Below are 13,942 nucleotides of genomic sequence, written 5' to 3'. Positions count from 1 at the left end.
GTATGTATATATAAAATATTATAGTAATTTAATTAGTAGGTAATTTAATTTTTTTTACCATTTTTCAAAAAAAAATGTTGGAATAGGAATTTTGAAAAAAAAAGAATCGGTGCGATTTGCTCTCTTTTAAATATATTTCTTCAAAAAATCTGTTTTAAACTCTTCAAACTCTTACATTTTCAACAACTTTTTGGTAATAATGGTAATTTTTTCAAACAAATTTTTTTGAAAACAAAAAAATTAATATTTTTCAAAGTTCAAGCTTTCCTGAAACATAACATTGACATTTATTTTTTAATATTTTTGAGGTTAAGCAAAAAAACTATTCAAATAAAAGTTATAGTTTATAAATTTCAACAACTTTTACATTTTATAGATAAGAGGGATAGTTTTGCATAAAAATCGTTAAAAAGCCCATTTTTTACCTTCATTTCCCTCCCACAGGCATCTGTTGCGATCCAATCGAATTTTCCCTTTGTTAACTACATAACTTTCTAAATTTCACTGTTTTAAGCTGTTTTGACACTAGCCTATTATAGATTTTTTGAAAATCCTTTATATTTTGATTGTACGATTTTTCAAAAAAAAAAAAAACTTTTAAAAAAATGATAATTTCATAATTGAGTGCAAAATTACCTATTTTTTGACTCCCATATTGCTATATTTTTAGTACTTTAAAATTTGACAATTATTTTTATCTATATTGCCAAAAAAACATTTTTGCTCCAAAAGTTTGAATATCTAATTTGGGTATATTATTAATAAAGAGGGTCTCATCTACACTTTGAGTCAGAAATAATTTTTGTGGAAGTTAGTTCGACCTATAACGTTTCCATATCGTCTCATAAAACTTTGTGATTTAATGCAATCCGATTGAACAAAATCCAAGTTTAAGCAAGTGCACAGTATTAAAAAATTTTACCAACAAAAACCCATAAAGTAAATAGTTCCTTTTTCCTTTTCCTATTTTATCCATTATTCGTGTAGCCTATTATTCAGCAATTGAACGATTGGGCCTTTATAAATTTACCCATTTCTTCTCTTCATGTTAACCCAGCACTGACTATTCCTAAAGATCGTTTATCATTCATTCCATGCAATGGCACCAGGATTGTATCTAATGTTTCCTGAAATTTACTAGGTACACCAAACTCCGTAACTCTATTTCGTGTTTTTTTGTAATAATGCCCATCACCGTGTCACTGTCAGGTGGTGGTGATAAAATGGCCGTTCTGTTAAATTTGCTTCCGGTTTGTGAATTCACTCTGTGTAGGTATGTGTTTTGTGCACACCAGGGGCGAGCAAGGTTGTGAATAAAAGAAGAAGGACGAAATCCAGGAGGAATAATAAAAAAAAAATCCCAACTTAAAAAAAAAGTTTTTTTTTTATGTTTTTTTTTTTTTTGGAACTAAATCCTTTGGGTGTTCCCGGGGTTGGTAGTGGTTTGTTGTTAGTTCCGCTTCAAATTAAACTGCCCGGAGTTTATTATTGAAATAACGAAACCAGAAGTTAACCATTATGATATTATTGTGAATGAAAAATATGAGAGAAACATAAAAATAAGTTAAAAAAAACATTACTAAAGTTAGAGTAGGGTAAGCTAACTGCTAACACAACATAAAACATATTTTTAAGCAGAAAAAAAAAATATGAACAAAATTCTGACTGAAATGGAGGTGGGTAGTGTGGTGGTAGCCTTTTTATTATGCCAAAGTTATACACGCGGTAATTTTTCTCTTGCGTTTGTGTGTGATGCTGATGAATCTGAAAAAGTTTTTGTAGATTTTTTTTTCATTTTTTTTTTGTTTTGTTCTGAATATGTTTTCATTTTGTTGTTTTTTTTTTTCAAGAATTTATAATTTTTCGTACCAAAATGAAAAAATATATATTTTTTTTTCTCGTCGATTGTTTCGATTTTTATGTGTTTTCAACTGTGAGCTATAAAAATGGGAAATTTTTTGTTTTGTTTCTTTTTGGTACTTCATTAAAGGTGTGTGGCAAAATATAAAATAAAAATATAAAAAAAAATTTAAAACAACGATGACAGACAAAGTTTTTCAGTAGGATTAAAAGATACAATTTTTTGGGAAACTCGCTTGTATAAGCGCCAGATATGCTTGTCGAATATTATAAAAGTGTATTGGTATTGGGAGAAAAGCTTTATAATAATGAAAATTATGCCTACCATTTTGTATTTTTTTTTTCTCTTGTTTTTTAGTTTATTTTTATTTTGTTCGATAAATTATGAAAATTTTATTTTCTTTGTATATTTGGATTAATATTGTATCAATTATTGAAGAGTGGAGGATTTTCGTTATTAATTTATTGCAAAAATTAAAACTGAAAAGGAGTTAATAAATCCTGTTGTGAGATTTTGTTTCACAAGTTTGACTGATTTTTTTTTATTTTTTTGTTTTTATTAAGAGAATCGATAAACTTAAATATAAAATACAACAAAAAATTGAATGAGGTAAAAAATATCACCAGTGTCTTCTCTTAATGAAAACATGGTAAAAATAAATTGGTGTAATTAATATGCAACTCAAGTTTGGAAGCAAAGAACGAATGAATTTAATTTATTGGTGACTTAATATTGTCATAAGAAGAATTAACCATGCCCTCAAAGTAATTTGGATTTTTACCGAACACGTTATTTCGTATTTAAAATTATTGTTTTTTTTTTATTTTTTTGTTAAGGGCGGAGTACGATTATCTGAGTATACATAACTCCCACGGATGTTACGATAGAATTTTGTGATAACTCCAAAAAGGCAAAAAATCTATGTTATTAGTACCAATTTATAATGTAGTAGAATGAATTTTATTCTAAAAAGTTGTAAAAAAAAATATTTCTTTAAACAATGATGCATAAATTGGCCTAATAGTTTGTTAGATTTCATATCTATATTAGTTTAATACTCATTCAACAACATTTCAACCAATTCTGACAGCTATAACAATTCCAGCAGGTAAATATAAAATTTAACATTTAAGCTATTTGTATTTATTTAAAAGGAAAAAAACGTAAAAATAAATTTTGTAAAAACTTCTTTAGTTTTTCTAAAAAATTCAGTTTATTTGAAATGATTGCCTCAAATTCTCAGAATGGCATCAGCTTGTTTGCATAATTCTACAAAAATCTTAATTGACATTTATCCGTAGGTACCTATTAAAAAAAAAAAAACGATTGCTATATTAAATCTAGTTTTCGAGGAAGTAAAAATGTACTCTTATTGTTTTTTTTTTACCAAAATAAATCGTTCTTTAATTGGTTTGAAATGATGCAAATTAAAAACTTTTTAAATGTTTTTTTTTTCAGTACAAGTATGACGTAGTATACCTATTTGTGCAGGAATTAAGAAACCAATTTTTGGTAAGTATTTTGTGTATCAAAAACATTATTTTAATACAAGAAAAAAAAAATTTATTTTTATAATTTTTCAAAGTGTTCATATCGATAGGAAATTTCTGAATAAAAATTGCCAAATTTGGATTGCTTCTTACGTTATAGACAAAAACTCGGAAATAACAGAAAAAGTCGCATAATTGTTTATCTTTAGAGAAACGGTCATATCATCATTATTATTTATTAGGGTGGGTCAAAAAAATCGAAATTCTTTTTTTTGATTTGGTACTCCGAAAAATCGGTTGCTAGACCCCTCTAGAATATACACACCAAATATGAGCTCTTTATATTAATAGGAAGGTCCTCCGCTTTGCAATTTTCCATTTTTAACAAATAATTTTTGAAGTTATACTTCTTATGGGAGGGTGGGTATGAAAATTTACTTTTTGACAAGAATGTCAAAGGGATTATGACGCGATCACCCTGGGTAGCAGGGCTGTCGTTTCACCTTTAGAGTAGGCAGTACTTTAGTATTTAAAAATGCAGTACGCCGCAGTACGGCAAACATAAAACACACAACACGTTGCAAGTTACATGTTTCATGTGGCAAGTTGCATGTGGCAAGTCGTATGTGGCAAGTTGCATGTGGCAAGTTGCATGTGGCAAGTTGTATGTGGCAAGTTGCGTGTGGCAAGTTGCATGTTTCAAGTTGCGTTTGGCAAGTTGCATGTGGAAAGTTACATGTGGCAAGTTGCATGTGGCAAGTTGCATGTGGTAATTTCCATGTGGCAAGTTGCCAGGGTTGCAAAAAGCTCACATTTCAGCTCAGCTCACAGCTCAGCTCAAATTTGAGCTAGGTACCATAGCTTAGCTCATTTGAGCTGAGCTGAAAGTGAGCTGAGCCGAAAGTGAGCTCCCCAACTTCCAACGCCTATATCTCGGAATTTTGAAGAAAATGAAAAAAAAATTTTTTGATGCCAAAAGGTAGCGGGGACTCTAACCTACATTTGGGTACAACTCTCATTCCTGTAGGTCCACGCGTTCTCAAACCTGGAGAACTTAAAAGTAAAAAAAAAATATGCGCGATTCTGAAAAAAAGGCATGATGTAGTGGTTTAACATGGAAGGCGATTTTTTAAAAATCTGATAATGTGCAAAGCGTAGGCCCATGACACAAGCTATCATTTGGCATCACTCCCAAAAATTGCTCTAAAGCGGTTTTGCTTCCAGGAGCGTTTAAAGATTCGGGGATTTTTCGAAAAAAAAAATTTACCCCAACTTTCAAAACCGATTTTCTCGGAATTTTGAAAAAAGTCGAAAAACCGGATTGTACCGGAATTTTTTTTTATGATAAAAAAAGAAATATTTTACTAAAAAAATAGAAATATATTTACTATCAAAAACACCACGAGAAAAGATCACGAAAAATTATCTGTCTTATTTATAAAAATATCTATGTGTTAAAATAATTCCATCAATAACTAGAACCAAACATCTTAAGCTATGGTGTTATATAAAAGTTCAAAATATCTTCATATTTCATTATACTTTCCAAATAAAAATCAATGTATCCTCTCACCCATCACAGCTCAGCTCAGCTCACTTTACCTTAGCTCACCCAACAGCTCAGCTCAACCATCAGCTCAGCTCACTTTCAGCTTAGCTCAAATGAGCTAAGCTATGGTACATAGCTCAAAAGTGAGCTAGCTCAAAATTTGAGCTGAGCTGCGAGCTGAGCTCAGCTCACTTTTGAGCTTTGTAGCAACCCTGCAAGTTGCATATTGCTACTACTAGTGCTGAAGCACACACAATCCTCATAAAATTACCATATAGCATATTTTATGCGCAATTTGTTTACTTTCGTTAAGCATATACCGTACGTTCTGAACCGCACAACATGAGTAAATTTCACAGAATAAATTGAAAACTACATGGACGCAAGGAGGAAAAAACGAAGTGTGGATTAATTAATTTAATAATAGAAATTAAAAATATCAAATGAAATTCATTTATATATACTGAATGAGAAGTATAACTTCAGTCGCGTGTACATGTGTACACACACTCTTTTTTTTACTAATTGACTTTTCATATTCTTGTAGGAAATTGAACGCTCCACAAAAAAGGCCTTATACACTTTTTTCGTTTATCTAACCGTTGAATAGATATTTGAGGTCCAAAAATCGAGAAAATCTTTAAAAATTCGTTTTTTGTTCTTAATTTTGTAACAAATTGAAAAATTATAATAATCAAACGCGCAAGACATATTCTTATTGAAAATTGATTGCTGCACAAAAAAGGTGTTGTTAACTTTTTTCATTCATCTAACCAATTTAAAGATATTCGAGGTCAAAGTTAAACAAAAGTATAAAAATATTTTATATTTTTAAAAAATTTCCAATTCACTGAAACTTCATTATTTTCAAATTAACAAATTGACAAATAGTCAAATTGATTGCTTTAACCGTTTAGAAGATATTCGTATCCAAACCAATGCTCACTGATTTCAATAGTTTTCTTATGACCCGTATGCATTGCGATTTGGATACGAATATCTTCTAAACGGTTAAAGCAATGAATTTGATGCCAAGGAATTTTTTGTAGAACGTTTAAGCCCCTACAAGAATATATCTTGCTAAATTGAAAATACTGAATTTTCAGTGAACTGGAAAAATGTTTTTATAATTTTTTTTAACTTTGACCTCTAATATCTTTAGAATGGTTATATTAATGAAAAAAGTTAATAAGACCTTTTTTGTGGAGCAATCAATTTCCAACAAGAATATGTCTTGCGCGTTTAATTATTATAATTTTTCAATTTGTTACAAAATTAAGAACAAAAAACGAATTTTTAAAGATTTTCTCGATTTTTGGACCTCAAATATCTATTAAACGGTTAGATAAACGAAAAAAGTGTATAAGGCCTTTTTTGTAGAGCGTTTAATTTCCTACAAGAATATGAAAAGAAATTTGCTAAAAAGTCAATTAACAAAAAAATTATTTTTTTTTAGTAGAAGCTTGATGTAAAAATGGAAAATTGCAAAGCGGAGGACCTTCCCATTAATGTAAAGAGCTCATATTTGGTGTGTATATTCTAGAGGTGTTAAGCAATCGATTTTTCGGAGTACCAAATCAAAAAAAAAGAATTTCGATTTTTTTGACCCACCCTATTATTTATACAATAGATTTTTAAGAACAATATCTTATTTTCTCTCCCAGCACTCAGAATATGCATACATTTTTCAAAAAAAAAAAAAAAAAAAATTGGTTTCTATAAAAATATTATCCAACACATAAAAGCAAAATTTCGATAAAATTCATCAACCATCATCTGAAAAATGATATTAACATAATTTTTGTTTTTTAAGAAAAAAAATTTAAAAAAAGTTCTTTCCAATAAATTTAATTCAATACTTGGTATTGTCTCCTCTAGCGCATATGACAACCTGGAGTCGTCTGTTCATTCCACTGATTAACTTTTGAAGGTTTTGTTGTAACACTTTTTTCACTGCAGTTTTCAGTTGATGAAGACTGTTTGGAGGTGGATTTCGGTCGCGAATGCATATTTTTAATATTTCCTAGACATGTTCTATTGAATTCAAATCCAGATTTCTGTGTATTCAATCCCTAGCCGGCATATTGAAATCTTGAAGATATTCTTAAACCACTCTAGGATGCATTATCGTGCATCAGACTAAACTGTGGACCAAATCTAAGGGTGATTGGAACCGGATGCTGTTTGAAAACATCAGTCAAGTAACTTTGAGTACTTAACGTAGATCTAGGAAGGCTCACTTACTCCGTAGGTGTTGTAAAGCAGATTTTACTGCATGAAAATGTATGACTCTTCTCTAAAAGGTTCACGGGTTAGCAGACAGACTTCAGCAAATCTCTCCCAAATCTTCCCCATAAACATTTTATTCCATACCTTGAATATAAGATCACTAATGTCTCATTTGAGAAAATTACCATAATACTGTGGCATAAAGTAATAGTATGACTTTACTGTAAAATAAATAGGATGTGCGTTAAATTTGAGCCGGAGTGTATAAGGATTCTGTATAAAAGTTTTGATTAATGTCGTTTACGAGAAATTCAGAAATAAAAAAAAACGATTTTTTTTTTTTTAATTTTAAATGTAAGCGTTTATGTAGATTACGCACACACACACATACATTGTTTATCAAAAGCCGTTTTGAAAAAAGTATCTTTAATATGTACCGTTTTGGTCCGTAAAAAATATGTTTCAATTTGACCTCGAAGGAATTACCCCAAACCTGTTACTTTCAAAGTTTGAAAAAATCGCTCTACACTGAGGGAAAAAATAAATTGAAGTTGAAACGTTTTTGTTTCAAAGTTGAACTACTTTGATTTATGTGACTTTAAGATACGAAACCATCAAAAATTAACCTTTTTTCCAGGTTGATTTTAAAATATTCATCTTCAACGCAAAATCATTCCGAATAATAGTTAAATCAATGTGGTTTTCATTGATTTTACGTTGTTTTATGGTGGCTTTTCCCTCGGTGTAGTAGTTTAGCCTGTAGACGGTCAGAAAGACAGAATTTCTTTTTTTGAATGTCATGTCTAATTGTTATCTCATCTTCGTACCTATATTGCAAGAAAAACATAATTTTATTAAACAAAATATTGGTATATTATGTTGATACATAAAGACACTTAAAACACTTAAATATAATCATTGGTTTGGTTTCAAAACTTAAATTTAAAATTTTTGAAAAATCTAAAATGTACAGTTTTTTTTTGTTAATTGTATTTGGAATCGGTTAAGGGCCAATTTTCAAATAAACATCAGTTGGAGCTTATTCCTAGGAATATCTATTTGGTTTATATTGACTTTATTTTTGTATAATAAAGTCTAAATGATGTATGAAAAATCAGGGGGGTCATTCCGTAATTTTGAAAACGATAACACTGGTTTACAAGGGTTTTGTTGCCGAAACAAAGATATGCTTTTCTGAGGGTTTTCGGTGTGCTGAACTCGAATCCAAAGTCAGAAATATCTAATCAGCTACCGTTTTTGAGATATTACCGTTAGAAAATGGAAAAAAAAAGATTTTTTGAGTTCTTCGGACCTTATTCTTTTGATATAAGGAAAATTGTTTGAGCATATTTAGTAACGGTTTCTATAAGAACTATTTTCCATCTTTCGATACCTGTTTAAATCTTTTCAATATCTTTTGTATTGCCCGAGATATTTTAAAATGAAGTAGGTAAGTGGGTTTGGTTCATATATCATAATGGAGATAATGACGTTATAAAATTTATAAAAATACCAAACAACTGATTATATCTCGGGCAGTAAAAGAGATATCGAAAAGATTTAAACAGATTTAAAAAGGTGGAAAATAGTTCTAATAGAAACCGTTACTAAATAAGTTCAAACAATTTGCCTTATATAAAAGAATAAGGTCCGAAGTACTGCACTTTCTAACGGTAAAATTTCAAAAACGGGAGCTGATTAATTTTTTTGACTTCGGATTCGAGTTCAGCATACCGAAAACCTTCAGAAAAGCATATTTTTATTTCGCCAACAAAAAAAAAAGTTTAATTTTGTTAACCAGTGTAATCGAATCGATGATAATCGTTTTACAGTTTGAAAATCTTTAAAACTATTTTAAATCAATTCTGATTCAATATTTCCTTAATAGTTTATTTAAATAAAAGTTTTCGTATCCTTAGAAGTCGTGTTAGTCTAGGTGATTTAGTAGTTGCCTCTTAGGACTGTGTCCGATCGGGACCGAAGAGATAGGGTAAAGCAGGGGAACCAGTTTTGGTGGCTTAGTAATATGTAATTTGATATGTTAAAGTGGTCTTTGTTTTTTATGCCTTGGTCAGCTCACATAGTTTTAGGTGTTTAGTTTTAAGTAGGGACAGTCGGGGTGGCACAAAAAAAATGCATAAAAAAAATTACAAAAAAATACAAAAAAAAAATACAAAAAAAAAAAAAACAAAAAAAAAAAAATACAAAAAAAAATACAAAAAAAAATACAAAAAAAAAAAATACAAAAAAAAAATTGCTTGCTGTGGCTGTTCTAGTTTTTAAGTAGTTTTAAGTAGTTTTAAAAATAAGTAAAAAAAATAATGATCAGAATCCAAGTTTTTTTTAAAATTATTTCTTGGAAAAAATAAAACCATGAAATAAATATTTGAATTAAATTAGTTTTAAGGCCGAAATGCATCAGTATTAAGAAAATAGAAGAATGACTTAGAGTGCCCGTATAGGGCCATTAAGTAAGTTGTAAGTATTTGATAAGTAGGCTAGTTTTTATAAATTTTTGTCTAGCTTTAAGATAGTTTTTAGATGATGAAAAATAAAAATGAATTAAAAAAAAAAAAACAAAAAAAAAAAAAAGTAGTTGCCTCTTACTCGGGTGTCTGAGGTTCGATTTCAGAAATTGAAATTGTTTTTTTTTTTTTTATTTTCTCAATAATCGTCAATAAATAAACGATAGCTAAATAGATCTCGTTTTTGGAGAATTTATTCGTTTTTTGATGCAATATTTGATTTTTTAAAAGTGTTTATTAATTTATTCCAATCACCGATTAATTTGCAAGCTCCACAAACAAAAAAAATATTAATGATTAATTTCTACGAATAACCATAATGTTAGAGTTCTAACAAATATTTTTTATGAAATTGATAGTAAAATATTATATTTTCATAAGATTCTAAGAAACTTTTTATACGACTTTACAAGCGAAATAGTAGTGCATTTCAATTTGTATTTATTATTGACTTCTCGAAAAAAATTCAGTAGTAGGTACAAGCCGTGAATAAAATCCAGTGGTTCTGGTTTTGGCAAAGTAGTTTATAGCTGGCTAATGAACATCCTTGTTTTTCGAACTCAAATGCATTAACAAAAGAAATTTAATTTAAAAAGTTTTTTTTTAACCGTAATTATTAATGTTTTTTAAACTGTATATTTTAAACTACTTTGTGCATCCTTTGATGTTAGTAAAATTAAATTAATTCGGTCTCAATATATATCTCTCGTTTATTCTATTAACCTCAAAATGTCAAGTATTCAAATCCACAAATAATATCAACGTAAAAATGATAAAATAGAACAGAAATGTAAGCTTTTGTTAATTTTTGTTCTTAAAGACTAGTTTTTAATTAAAACTATTTATCGAGATCTTAAAAAGCTAAAGAAATTTCCAATAGAAAGGTTTTTAAGATATCATCAATTTGATCAAAATCGAATTATTTTATTTGTCTGAAATAATTCTGCAGTTCAACTAGTTGGATTTTTGCAATTTTTAAAGCATTTAATAAATATTTTGAGATCTGAATATTTTGAAGCTAATTCCAAATTAAACATAAATTAAAGTTCAATCCGTCATGGTATTTATAATACTTCAACGCTTCTTAGAACTCTTATTTACCTACCAAAAAACACAAACTTTTTAAATCTGGGTTTTAAACCTTCACTAATTAATTACTTTTACTGGGAATGTAGGTACATGGGAGTTTATAAATTAAAAATTTCCAATTTCTATGTAAAAAAAAAACAAATAAATTTTTTAAACTTACGTACAAAAATTTCCATTCGCTTTGTGTTTATCCTTTTTTAAGTATCCTTAATTGTTGAGTAATATAAAACTCATTTATTAAAGTTTCAATATTCACTTACAGAGAAACAGAAAAAAAAAAAATCAAAAACAAAAACGCACAACAATAAAAATGTGTTTACAAAACAGCAAAGCGAGGACGATGCCGAGGACGACTGACGACGTTGTTAATCATCATTTTTCCACTTTGACTGTCAATTGTTTGTTTGACATTTCTCACATGCATTTTCACTAATATTTTTTTTTCCAACTTGCTTGTTTACAATTCAACTGTAACACAAAACAAAAAACAAAAAAAAAACAGTGCTTTTATTTGCTCACTTACTCTCAACTACACACTAACTACTTATTCGTCACGTGAAATGGGTTTTGTGGGTGAAATTTTAGCACAAATAGACAAAAGGATTCAACAAACAGCATTAAGCACAAAACAACCAAAGGATGCTCTCAAACAACCTTGTTTACAATTTTTCAATTTTTTTTTTTTTTTTTTTTTGTTTGTTTTGTTTGTATTTTTTTTGTAATTCTTAACACTTTTTTTTTGTGTATAAGCTCATAAAACACGGCTTTCTCGTTAATTGAAAAAACTTAACCCAAGAGCTTTATGTTTACATAGACTCATTGGCATCATCAGGGTGACCGAACATAGAATGAGAGAAGATTGTGTGATGATGATGACTCTGTCCCAATACCAAGTACTCTAAGGGAGTTTTTCTTTTTTGTTTTTCGTTTATTTATTCTCTCGTGTGAAAAAAACAGGATCTCTTCCGGTTGGTTGTATATTTATTCCAGGACAAGATTAGAGATGCACATGCACAATTATAATTATTATTCTATGTTAAGAAGCACTTATCGCATCCATTATACTACGTAATCACTGTGTCATTGTTCCTATACGAACATATAACCCGTGCAGACTTAACGTTAAGAGGAAGTTTGACTTAATGAACTTCTATTTGCTTTGTTATTGAAAAGGATAACAGACAAAAACAACAACAAAAAAATAATACACGGAATGAGGAAGACACAACTACTGTGCTTTATCCTTCTATCCGGAAGGACTCACGATGGCACGAAGGAGTTTTTTTTTGTTTGTATTTTGTTTTCCGTGAACTGCTATTACAGTTACGCAACGTAACAGAACTCTGGGTTAGTGGAACGAACAACACGACGACTAAAACCAACAAGAGGAAGAATTAAAGAAAATGAGGAAAAACAGGAAACTTATCACTTATAATTTGGTTGCTATTTTTTTTTTCGCAGTCACGTTTCTGATTGAAATTTTGCAAGGACATACCAAAGTTTTGTATTTTCTCCTTTTTTTTTTTTGTTAAATTTTTTTATTTACAAAGCTTTTCCTTTGACGTTGATTAAAATCCCGAACCGTTTTTTTTTTTTTTCTTTTCTGTGAAATTTATTTTATTGATCAAAAGAAAACGAATATAATTGACATCCGCGAAACTAACTCACTTATCGAAGCAGGTGAAAAACAAGGTCCTTGCTTTAGCCGAACGAACATCCAACGTAATGAGATGAACGAGAAAAAAAACCAATGAAATACAGTCCGAGCGATAGGTATAGCATGCGACGACGACGATACACGAGAATACGGATATTCACGTTCAAGGCGTTTTGAAGCTGATTCAATAATAATTACTTGTGTATTGCTAAAGGGAATTTTCCTGTGAAATTCCTGTTGTTGTTGTTGTAATTGTACCTACCTTAAACGTCTTCTATCTCTCTTGTTCTATTTCTTTTTTACACTTTCATATGGAATACCCCTCGATTTTTGATATATTCGTTCTCTTTCTAAAGCTTTTTGTGTGTTGTTACAGTTCAGCATTTCAGCAAGGATGTGAAACTTTGAGAAGATTTTTGACATTTCTCATTGAAAAATATCCTTTTAAAGGGATATTCTTATCGGCGCATGGAGAATTCTGACAAACTGGAATACCCCAAAAGGGAGCAAAGTTTTGATATGAAAAAGTAAAAGCTCATTTGTAAAAGCTCTTTATTGTCCTTGAATTACTCATGTTGAAAAGGGAATTTCTGTTGCTGAACTCGCGTTGTCACTGAGACAGCAAACAAAAAAAAAAAAGAGGAAGAATATATTGAAATTATGTTTAACGGTTATGCATTTTTTATGACTAAGATACAAGCTGCAAGTAATGATGGGCTACTGACCCGGCCTAATATTACTAGGAACTTATACCTACAAAAAAAAGCAAACTATTGAACTATACCTACATACTAGATTTTCATGAACAGGAAGGACAACGGAATTATATATTATTCTATGTATGACTGCTGGAGGCGTTTATAATGAGTCAGGTTAGAGAGCGAGGTGCTTTGAGGAATGTACCAACTCTACTACACATTATATTTGTGAAGTTATATATATATATATTTTTTTTTTGACTATAGGTGGTGGGATTCTCATTCCGTTATTACTGTATTTGTTTTTGGCTGGAAAAAGAGGATATGGTCGTTGGTATTGTTGTTATTGTGAGTGAGTGTTGATAAATAGAGGTCAATTTTTTTTTTCTTTGAATAATGTTTACTTATTGGGAGTTATGATATGTGTATGCTTGATATGGGCGTTGGTTGGTTCATTGAAGGCAATTGAATAAATTTAAAAGAAATTTATTTCGAGTGAAATTGTGGGTTGTTAACTTTAATGATTGTGTCCAGTTGATTAATTACATGGGAGTTAAACAGTAAATGATGGAGAATTGAAAAATTGAAGGTTAACATACGAGTCGTGTAGGGTTTAATAAGGAAATATGGAAAATCAGATTTCTAAGAATGAAAATAGAGCTCAAATTCTTAGAAATAATGAACGTGTTTTTAATATTTGTTTATGTAAAATAGAGGGTCCATTATTTTTTGTTAAATCACGTGTAATCAAAAGTCTCAAAATAAGTTCAAAAAATATTTTATAGGACAGGTACCTAACTTAATATTTGCAAATACATTTGTATCTTTAAGAATATGAGGACTA

General features: G+C 29.5%; 1 protein-coding gene across 2 annotated transcripts in view; it reads right to left on the bottom strand.

Annotated features, from left to right (window-relative positions):
• Positions 1-12,594, bottom strand: part of LOC129909194 (protein sidekick-like) — a 174,114-nt gene extending 161,520 nt beyond the window's left edge. The window contains exon 1 of one of the 2 annotated variants that reach the window (XM_055986221.1): positions 10,904-12,594. The gene's annotated coding sequence lies outside the window, so the exon portion shown is untranslated. The remainder of the gene's footprint in view (positions 1-10,903) is intronic. The other variant, XM_055986220.1, reaches the window with a different exon arrangement.
• Positions 12,595-13,942: the final 1,348 nt, after the last annotated feature.

Source organism: Episyrphus balteatus, chromosome 2 (genome assembly GCF_945859705.1).
Source record: "Episyrphus balteatus chromosome 2, idEpiBalt1.1, whole genome shotgun sequence".
NCBI lineage: Eukaryota > Metazoa > Arthropoda > Insecta > Diptera > Syrphidae > Episyrphus > Episyrphus balteatus.
Note: the sequence above shows the minus strand (reverse complement) of the source record. Positions and strands in the feature narration are given on the sequence as shown.